At 50.4% G+C, this 10,844-nt stretch overlaps 1 pseudogene; it reads left to right on the top strand.

Annotated features, from left to right (window-relative positions):
* The first annotated feature begins 277 nt into the window (after positions 1 to 277).
* Positions 278 to 1,806, top strand: LOC149357089 (uncharacterized; annotated as a pseudogene).
* The last annotated feature ends 9,038 nt before the right edge of the window (positions 1,807 to 10,844 follow it).

The following is a 10,844-nucleotide window of genomic DNA, read 5'->3' on the forward strand; positions in this document are numbered from 1 at the left end:
TCAATGAGTGAGGCTGAGTTCTTGCGCAAATGGTCGACATATTTCATCGTCCTGCGCGGCTGAGTGTCGGCTTTCTTACTGCCTTACTGACGTGCCCAGTGCTGCGTCACTGCGCATGTGCTTGACTAATCAGAGCATTGAGTTCAGCAGTTTTTTTGTATTTTTTGTTGACATTAGAAAAAAATAAACTTCTCTTTCTATACCCGCCGCTACAACATTGGCAACGAGGGTGGGACCATTTCGGGGGCGTGACTTTCGCCGCTTGCTTTCCGGCGCCATGAGCATTTCTGGACTCGCGCCACCGCCCCCGTTCTTGCCTGTGGCTGGTCGACCTGCTGTTGCGTGGCCGCAATGGTTCCGCATCTTCGAGAACTACCTGCTTGCTTCGGGGGCCTCTGACTGCACGCCAGATCGTCGCAAAGCACTACTTCTTCACAGCCTCGGCGTAGAAGGTCAGCGCATATTTTACACATTACCCCTTCCATCGTTAGACAACGCCAAGCTCGGTGAGCAAACTGCTACTGATAAAGCGTCGGAAGATAGCAAGGGCACAGGCGATACAAGGCCTGAAGCATCGTCATACGATATCGCAGTCGCCGCTCTGCACGCTCATTTTTCGGCAACAAGCAATGTTGTTGCAGAACGGCATCGTTTCAGTAGGCGAGTTCAGCAAGCTGGTGAATCAGTGAATGAGTACATCACAGCATTGCGGGAGCTTTCTGCTACATGCTCTGTTCCTGTCGAAGAAGATTCGCTGCGTGACCAGTTGGTTGCGGGTATTTCGTCTCGGAGCTTGCGCAAGCGTCTTCTGCTTGAAGGATCGTCTCTCTCGTTCGCTAGAGCAGTACTACTGGCAAGGCAGTTTGAGCAGGCGTACAATGATCTGCAAGAATTTCCTTCTGTGGATGTTGGACGCATACATACTCGTGCAAATACGCCTACGCGTACACCAGAATCCGACGAGAGCTCGAAGCGGGCGCACAACTGCCAGTCGCATTGTTACCACTGCGGCTCATCCCAGCACAATGCAGCATCAGTTCGCTGTCCAGCCAAAAGCAAGCGTTGTCACCATTGCGGTGTCATGGGTCACTTCCGCTATGTTTGCCAGAAACGAGGCTCCGCTCCGGTGCGTGAGGTAGACAGCCTAGATTCTCCGAGCGAGGAAGTTTTGAGCATTTTGGCTGTGACGTCGGCCGCTCGCTCCGCTGTTCACGTCACAGTTTCGATTGGCCGTGCGGACATAACTTTCCTTGTAGATTCTGGGTCGTCAGTTTCCATTGTTGCACACGATCTTTTTAAGCAGTATTTTGAAGGCCAAGTACTTTTGGCCCCGACTGTTCGGTTACTGGACTATTGAAAAAGCCAATTCCGGTTCGTGGCTGTTTCTTCGCTGACGTTACGTACAAAGCTAGCACAACAAGCCTTCTTTTCTACGTCGTTGAACAAGGCACCTCACTCTTGGGTATCGATGCCATCAAGGCCCTCGGTCTACAGATTGATGGGTCATCTCTTCAATGCCTTGAAACGACGCTAACTTCTAATTCTCGAAGGGAACAGCGCCCTGACCCGACGAAAGCCGTGCAGGATATTAACCTCCCAAAGGAATTAGTTGGCGAGTTTGGATCTCTTTTCGATCCAGGCCTTGGCCTCGCGAAAAGTTTTGTGCATCACGTCAAAACGCGATCCACGGTGCAGCCAGTGCAATCCAAACTTCGGCGCCTTCCGCTCTCGCTACGACCATTGGTCTCGGAAGAGCTCCATCAGTTGGAAAATCTGGACGTGATAGAGAGGGTGGAGGCATCTTAATGGGTGTCACCCATTGTGGTCGTTAAGAAGAAAGAGGGAGGTATTCGCCTCTGTGTAGACCTTCGACAAGCAAACAAAGCTGTCGTAATAGACAGCTTTCCCCTTCCTCATACAGAAGACCTATTGCATAGTTTAGTGGGGGCTACAAATTTTTCTAAGCTAGACCTCGCATCAGTTTACCACTAGGTCATGCTTCACCCTGCGAGCCGCGATTTGACCGCATTTATAACTCACGAAGGCCTCTTTCGTTTTAAACGAGTGTGCTTCGGACTGGCTTCCGCGCCTTCTGCATTTCAGAGTATGATGTCCAAAGTCCTGCAAGGATGTAAGGGCGTGCTCTTCTATATAGATGACATTATAGTCTTCGGGCGGGGCCGGCAGGAGCACATAGATAACCTTGCAGCAGTACTTAAACGCATTAAAGAGGCAGGACTCAAACTGAACAGCAAATGTATTTTCGATACGCAGGAACTTTCATTTTTGGGTCACAGGATCACAGCAAGTGGTATTGTTCCGCTGGAGCAAAAGGTTGCTTCCATCAAAGATACACCGGCACCCACCAATGCAGCCAGCCTTCGATCGTTCCTGGGACTGGTCGAATACTACTCTAGGTTCGTTCCCAACTTTGCCGATATGGTTGAACCGATGCGCGTTCTGCTTCGAAAGGGGCAACAATTTGTTTGGTCTGGCGAGGTAGACTCCAGTTTTCGAAAGATCAAAGAGGCACTTGCGTCCAACATCGTCCTGCGGATGTTCGATGCATCTCTTCCAGTTGTCGTTTCCACTGACGCTTCAGACTGTGGGCTTGGAGCGGTTCTCCAACAGGTGGAGGGAGAGAAACTGCACACTGTCGCCTTTGCTTCTCGAGCGCTTTCATCTGCAGAGAGGAGATATTCAGTAGGAGAACGCGAAGCGCTTGCGTGTGTTTGGGCGTGCGAGAAGTGGCATGTTTACTTGTGGGGACCCCATTTCACGTTGCTTACTGACCACCAAGCCTTGGTCGCATTGCTGTCTACTCAAGGGCCAGGAAGGCGTCCTTTGCGGATAGCACGGTGGGCGGAGCGCCTGCTACAGTACAACTATACAGTAAAGTACCGGAAGGGTTCGCAAAATCGAGTAGCAGATGCGCTCTCTCGTCTCCCTGCGTCACCTCCTCGGGAAGAAGAGACTTTACCAGATGAAACTGTATCAGTTGCCCTTATATCTTCTTGCATTACCAGGGAAGTGCTTGAACAGGCCCAGTCGGAAGACAGCACACTGCAACGAATCAAGACCACATTGAATCGTCCTGGCCTGCGCAAAAATCTCTGCCGGGTGAGCATCAACCTTTCTTCAAGCTTCGCGATGAACTGTCACTGGTGGACAATTTGATTTTGCTTGGCGAACGCCTTGTGGTTCCCGCATCACTTACACCGCGGATAATTACCGCTGCTCATGAGGCTCACCCTGGAATTGTACGAACGAAAGCACGTTTGCGAGAAAATATTTGGTGGCCAGCCATGGACACGCAAGTCGAGCTAGCTATTCAAACGTGTAGTATATGCCAGGCAGCGGACAAGAGCACGAAGGTTATGGCTGCACCATTGAACCCGGTCCCCTTACCAAAGGAACCGTGGCTAAAGCTCGGCATGGACATTGTTGGCCCATTTGAGAGAGCACCACACGATTGTCGATATGCAATCAGGCTGGTCGACTTCTTTTCTAAGTGGCCCGAAGTTTACTTTTGCAACCAAGCCACAACACGCACAGTAACAGGCTTCTTGCTGTCAGTGTTCGCACGTGAAGGTTACCCAGAGGAAATTGTTTGCGATAACGGGCCACAGTTTTCATCTCGAGAGTTCCAAGCTTTTCTGCAGGATCGCGGCATCCGCTTGCGGCATTCATCCGTATACTACTCGCAAGCAAACGGACAGGTGGAACGGTTGAACAGAGTTTTTAAAAGCTTTGTTCAAGTGGCTACACTCGAGCAGCGTCCCTTACGCCAAACGGTAACAGAATACTTGGGCATTTACCGTTGTACGCCGCATGCCACAACTGCAGTTGCCCCAGCACTTCTCCTGCATGGACGTCTGCCAAGGACTCGGCTCGATGTCGTTGGGTATCCGTCAGCAATATTTGCAACCGAGCCTAGTTCAGAGCTCCACCGCCTACGCGAACGGGTGAAGCAAAAGCAACAATCCAGTAAATTATACACAGACGCTCGCAGGGCCGCAAGGGAAACCAAAGTGGATGTTGGTGACCTTGTACGAGTACGCAGACCGAAAACTGCTTTTAAAGGTGACCTGGCCTTTAGCCGCCCAAGAAAAGTGATAAGAAAGCAGGGGCAATCGTCTTTCCAACTTGATGATAGAAAAACATGCAACGCTTCAAAGTTGTCAAGGATGCCACAAGCTTCTGCATCTCTCTGTGGGTGGGGGGAAAGGAGTGATACAAATGACATCGCTAGGGAAAGCAGCTTACCGCCTACCTTGGAGAGACCTGTTTCAGAAGCGCCAACCGGAACTTCAGCTGTGGCTGCTGCGAAGCAGCCGCCAGTGCCACCAGTGACCGGCTGTGAGCCGGAAGAGACTTCGCCTGCCGCCAGTAGTTTCTCAGAAGCATCGGGACCTCAGCGTAGGATACAGCCATTAAGGAATAGACGACCTCCAGACCGCCATGGACACTAAGTACAGGAAGACACGTTTTGCAGTGAACATGAACCTGTCACAATCTGCACGAGTGTTTAGTTTCCTGACGTTGTGAAATGTGGACATACATGTAAATGGAGTTGTATCTTGTCTTCCTCTTATTGTTTTATATTTTTGTATGAAGTGCATAAGACAAGCACATTGTTGTTACTGTAAATATAATTCTGTAAAAGAGCACTAACGTACTACCACTACTAAATCACTAACCCATGTAACTGTTCTTTTTATAAGGAAGGGAATATGTTGTATATGTGGTTTCGGTTCCGGTTTGGGGATCACCTGCCGCCAGAGGCACCAGTGACGCTGTGTGTATATATATGACTGTGTGTGGCAATAAAGGGAGATTGTTTGGTTGCTAGCAGTTCGTGTACTTTGGCGGCACCCGCCGCTACAATAGGCACCTCACCGGACACCGCCAGACGGCTGCATGTCATCGTGTTTGGGTCGAAGCGATAAAGAACACTTGGAAATGGCCAGCTGTGCGGGCCGCCCCACAGATACGCGCAGGGGCCGTACGCTACAACTGTGGGGAGGGAAATGGTAATCGTCCCGGCGTCGGGAAGTTGCGTCTGCACCACATCCCACCGGTGCGACGCGGGGTCGAAGATGAACACGTGTACCAAGTTCCATGCCATCTGGCAACTGTCGACAGAGTAGACCTTGCCGTTGATGCGTACAGCCCTGCGGGTGACATGCTCTGGAACGCCGTTTAGCCGCACCGTCCACATCCTGCAGAGACACCTGCTTCAATAATAAACAAGGAATCGTCATTCCAGCGATAGTGGCAGCATCATGCGGCTTTTTTTCTGAAGCAGTGATATGGTGATCGGTATTCGCGGCGTGAGCGGACGGAGTGCGTCGAAGGGTGACTATTTCCGTTAGATTTTGGAATATGTCATTTTATGACACTCACACGAATGCGTGCTCGAAAAAGGACATGTACTGTTGCTGTTACCAAGATTAAAAGCGCTTAGCGGTTACAAAGTGCGCATTAGTAGTCAGGAGGGCTCTTCTGCCATTACGGGTTTGTTTCAGAGCGAATTACTTGGTACCACTAGATATGTGGTTAACGCTTTCCAAACGAGAATGTTTTTTAGTTGATCGGTCATGCCAGTCGCATTGATAGGGTTTGAATATCTGGCGGCCTTAAAAAGAAACGTGAAATATATATTCCTTTTATCCTGCGGTACTTTTTTCTTTCGTTTCGCGCATGTGTTGTTCCCGCCTTATCGTCTACCAGGTGCTTGGTATAGGTGTCATGCAGCTCCGGTCTATTCACATCGCGAGCAACAATCACTTTGTTCAACCTTGCCGTGATGGTCAAAATGTGGTGTGGTGTGAATAGAAAGTTGTGATTTGGTCACTGTGCCTTCTATGTATACCTCTAAATACGTGGTTATGAGGAAAGGAAGTTGTGTTATATCTTTCTCACATATTTCGGTGGAAGCCCCAACTGCACCGTGAAGGAAGGGAGGAATTCGGGAGTGAAAGAAGAAAGAGAGAAGGAGGGGCCGTAGTGGAGGGCTCCGGAAAAATTTCGACCACCCGGGTATCTTTAACGTGCATTTACATCGCACAGTACACGGGCGTTTTTTGTGTTTTCCTTTGATCGAAGCGCAGGCCGCCGTAGATAGGTTCGAAGAAATAAAAACTGGTATGGCGCAAGAAACGGGGACACAGAAGGCACACAAAACACAGGACTGTGTGCCACTGTTTTGTGTGCCTTCTGTGTCCCCGTTTCTTGCGCCATACCAGTTTTTATTTCATCATGAACCAACTCGCCCAAACTAGAGTTTTACTTGACCATAGGTTCGAACCCGGTTACTCCTGCTGAGTAGCCGAGCACGCTAACCTCTGAGCCACCGCGGCGGGTATCTAGCGGTTGTGGGAAACGTGTTACGAGCGGAGCGCCGCGGGTGTAAGTTGTTGAAGAGGCGATTAGCAAAGCACAGCGCGAAAGCATAGAGTAACATAAAAGTAAAGAGCGGACACTCGGGCCCTTTCGCGGCCGAGTTCGGCGCTTCCCCGTTTCCGCCAGATGGCACTGAACGTGCAAATAAAAAAATTGCTGAGGCTCAGCTTGCTAAGCCTGGGGAATGCGAAGCATATTAGTGGCTAGGCTTGGTAATACATGGCTTTCCTTGTTTGAATACTTGGTCATTTTAATACAACCACTAGAAGCCTTCGTAGTGGGGGAATACAACGGCATGGCTACAGCGGAACGCCGACTAACCCCGAGACGCGAGTCGGGTGAGCGCCTGGATTGCCACGGAAGCCGCGTCTGCCTGCCCGGTGGACCGAGCGTTTCACCTACACCGAGTGTGAACGCGCGTTCGAAATGCGCGGGTGTGACGGCTAGGGGTCCCACGGCGACGGCGCGAGGTGGAGGCCGGCTCTCTCATCCGATGTCACGTGGTGTGACGTCACGGTGTCACGTGGGGGTCCCACGGCGACGGCGTGAGTGGTAGCTCTAGCAATATGCTTCGCATAAAAAAAAGACAAAGATTATGGTCTTGGCATGTCTTGGCACGGCCGCTCGATGCAAAGCGCAAAGCGAGGTGCGGCCAGCCACGTCGCGCCGCCGACAGTGGGTGAGCATGTCCTGGCAGAGGTTACAGTCGCGGCCGCTGTTTTCGGTGGGGGCGCCACTGTTCAGGGACAGGTTCCGGGAGTGGACTCCCGAAGCGCTCCTTGCTTCGTCGTGTTCGAGCCCGTTTCCCTCGTGTAAAACCGCGTTTGCCTTCCATATTCAATGCAAAATAAAAACCACTAGTACTACTACTCACGTTCCTCATGTCTGCAGTGCTTTCTTTGGATTTTCTGCTGTGCGCGTGAGTGAGCACGTTTGCCTCGCGTCTGCGGTGCTGGATTTGGACTTTTCGTGTGCGCGTAAATGAATGTTTGCCTCGTGTCTGCCGTGCACTCTTTGGGCTTTTCGTGCATGCGTGTGTGGAGGTCATGGACGTGTATGGGGCATGATGCCGCGCATCTGCTGTGTGCCACTGTCCGTCACAAACTCCAGAAAACAGCCAACTGTGAGATATCATGAGTTTCCCTCTGAACTACAGCGTCGAGAAGCGTGGCTGAAAATATCGCTTGCCAAGGACTGTCAGGGAAAGGAAGCAAGTGGGTGCCAAGCGACAGGTCTCTGGCATGTTCCTTGCATTTTACAGAGAATGACTACAAAAAGTAAGGTCAAGGAAGGTTCTTCGTCTGTGAATGGTTCCTTCCTTTCTTGTATGACCATGCAATAAAAGTGCCATGTACTTTGTGGTTTTCTCGGCTACAGGTGGGCTTATGAAGTTCCACAACTTCAGCTATAATGATAGTTTTTTTTTTCTTTTTCATAAATTGCAATAACTTGTGTATATAAGAGCCAAAATTCGACGTGACACGAAGCGGAAATTTACTGCGTGTGACCAGCTATGCGTGTCCGTCTCATTCACCGTCTACATGGGGTAGCGAGAAGGGAATAAAAATCAGGGATCACTTTGACGATCTAAAGCGCGAAGAGGCGAAAGCCTTTAACCGCCTCTGTCGCTGCCCTCTGCTTGGCGACTATTGAAGATCGTTTGGCGACTCTTGAACGCTTCCGTACGGCATCGCGAGCGCGTTTCGTAGCGGGCGACATTGGAGAGCGCGCGGGCTGCATCCTTCCTCGATCAACGTTCAGAGAGCACCTGAGAGAGCTCTGGGTGATACCATTGTGCAAACTTTTGACGTCAGTGTACATGCGCCGTTGTTAAACCACCTGAGGATTGCGCATGGGGCACTGCGCATGCGCAGTGTGCGCGTTTAGTGGGTATCATTAACTAATCATCATTACTGCTCGTACATCTACTACTACATCATTAACTATCATTACTGACTTTTCAAGTAACCGTTATTGACAGCGGACGCATGGACGGACGGACACGCTGGCGAGTCATGAGCCATAGAATTACGCCTTAAAAGTAGATCGAAAGCTTCAGGCGCATTAATGCGACATCCTGAGGTACAGCCGCTCGCCCGGTCGTGCATCGTATAGGCGGCCGTTATGGACAGCGTTCAGGCATACACTTCCTACCTGCTGCGGTGATTGTGACGTAATCGGCGTTTTCAATGACTACTTAAAAATGCAGTCTTTAATGAGCAACTAGAAAGCGCACTGTTTACGCCTCAAGGAGTGAGCAACAGGCGTACCGACGCAGCTGTCGCGGCGTTTCCCTGCGAGCAGCTGTCCCCGAGCAGTGGCGCCGCGGCGGGCGCACGGAGAACTAGGCCCAAGACGCCGTTTCTGTGCGACGTGGCGGGCCGCACCTCGCTTTGCGCTTTGCATCTAGCGGCCGTGGTCTTGGCTTGCAGTGACGTGCGCTGCGCGCCTACGGCCGCAGTTGCGTCAGCAACAGCGGCGTTTTTTAAGTGCGTCAAGCCAACGGGCAAGCACGTCCAGGCGGCAGTGAGCGACGTACCGACGGTGTGAGCGGCTGTATTTTTTTGCGGCGTCTGCAAGCTTCGTGGGCACGTACGTTTTGTGTACTGCTGTGGTGCTGCGACGGTTGTTTCTTGGTAAGACCGCAGTTCGCTATTCTTGCTGTACTGTCTGCACGTAAATATTCCTCTATGTGTCTCGCTGGGGCGAATAGCCCTAAATACGGATATTTCGAACAAGAAATAGTGCATAACTGTAGCATTCGGCGCGAGGGCCGTTTGTTTTATTTACTATAAAGCTGGACACGGCGGCTTCAGGACATATGAATTCAACTATGATATCGCCTTTGTGTGAATTTGGTTAACTACGCGTAGCATGCGTTGTGAGAAATTGTGTATTTTGTATTTTTGTTTGTGTTCATTAGGTTTATCTCAACGCAGGAATTCGCCGATATGCAAAACTGTGGCTTTTCTATGGCCTCAGGCCATGCCACCGGGAAGTGGGGGCTACGGCAGGTACTGCTGTGTCACGTGGTGCGGCAACAATGAAAAAACTCGAAGGAAGCCAGGCACAAAATTCTTCTGTTTGCCACGAGACAGCAGGTATACATTTTAATTGCTTAATGTTGCCACTTGTTTTCAACGTAAGCTGAATTTCTTTGGAGACGTCAGTCTGTGCACACATGTGTTATATTTTTTTCATTTACTTTCTGTTCTACTCGTCGAAACCATCCACATTCAATTTAAGATACCGTTGTAAACTTCAAGCGTAGCCGTATTTATTTTTGACGCTGCACATCTTGCAAGTGCACCCATCACGTCTGATAGCTGAAACATCGTCTTGGGACAACTACTGCCTGCTAATATTTTCTACCGATCCAGTGCTGTTTTGGTTAAAATCACCCTTCGTGTCACCTTCTGCCATATGTTGTGCGTAAATCTAGACATTCTGATCTGTACTTGCACTTCAGCACCACTTACGCCAAATTTACGGAGATATGTTCACCAAGCATCAAGCCCGATACCATTGCTAAAGAGTAATCTCTCTCCCCAGGGCAAAAGCATGGATGCAGTACGCCGGGCGTGACGAGCTTCTTTCGAGGCCAGCTTCTGCACTCAGCAGGTGCTATTACATGTGCAGCGAGCAATTTCCTGCTCACTGCTTTATGGACTCTGCTCGAACAAAGCACACGAAAAGTGCAGTTCCCACTGCGCCTCCACTGACGTGCTCTCAAGTTATGCTAGCTCGGGGTGACTTTCATTTTTTAGAATGTGACATATATGTGCATTTGTTTCCATAGGAAAAAGTGCTGTTTGTACTACTTTTAAACATTAATAACCGCAGCGGCGACCCAGTGGTTGAGCATCCGCCTCGCATGCGGGAAGTACGGGGTTCGAACCCCAGTGCCGCCGGGTGCCCACCGGTGATACAGTGGGTACAAGCTGTCCCCTGGCCTGGTGATCGGCTTATTTGTGATGATACGCTTGAGAAATGGGTCTTTGACCCCACCTTGAGTAGACTGAAAGTACTTTGTGCCATGGCTCCCTTCAGCCTCAGATGTCCTTGCGCCGTAAAAATGCATGATCACTATTTCTTGCAAACATTAATGACAATAAGCAAGTAATATTCTTTGGTGTCGACTAATTACAACCTAACAGCATGTGTCCCTCCGTGGTGGCTCGGTGGTTATGGTACTCGGCTGCTGACCCAAAAGACGCGGGTTCGAACCCGGCCGCGGTGGCTTCATTTCGATGGAGGTGAAATGTTGAGACCCGAGTACTGTGTGATGTCAGTGCACGTTAAAGAACTCCAGGTGGTCGAAATTATCAGGAGCCCTCTACTATGGCGTCTCTCATAGCCTGAGTCGCTTTGGGACGTTAAACCCCACAATCGACCACCGCCACGTAACATCTACTTTTTGCCCCTGTTGTGACTGTTGT

Source organism: Amblyomma mixtum, chromosome 3, assembly GCF_055824585.1.
Source record: "Amblyomma mixtum isolate Tamu chromosome 3, ASM5582458v1, whole genome shotgun sequence".
NCBI classification, from domain to species: Eukaryota; Metazoa; Arthropoda; class Arachnida; order Ixodida; family Ixodidae; genus Amblyomma; species Amblyomma mixtum.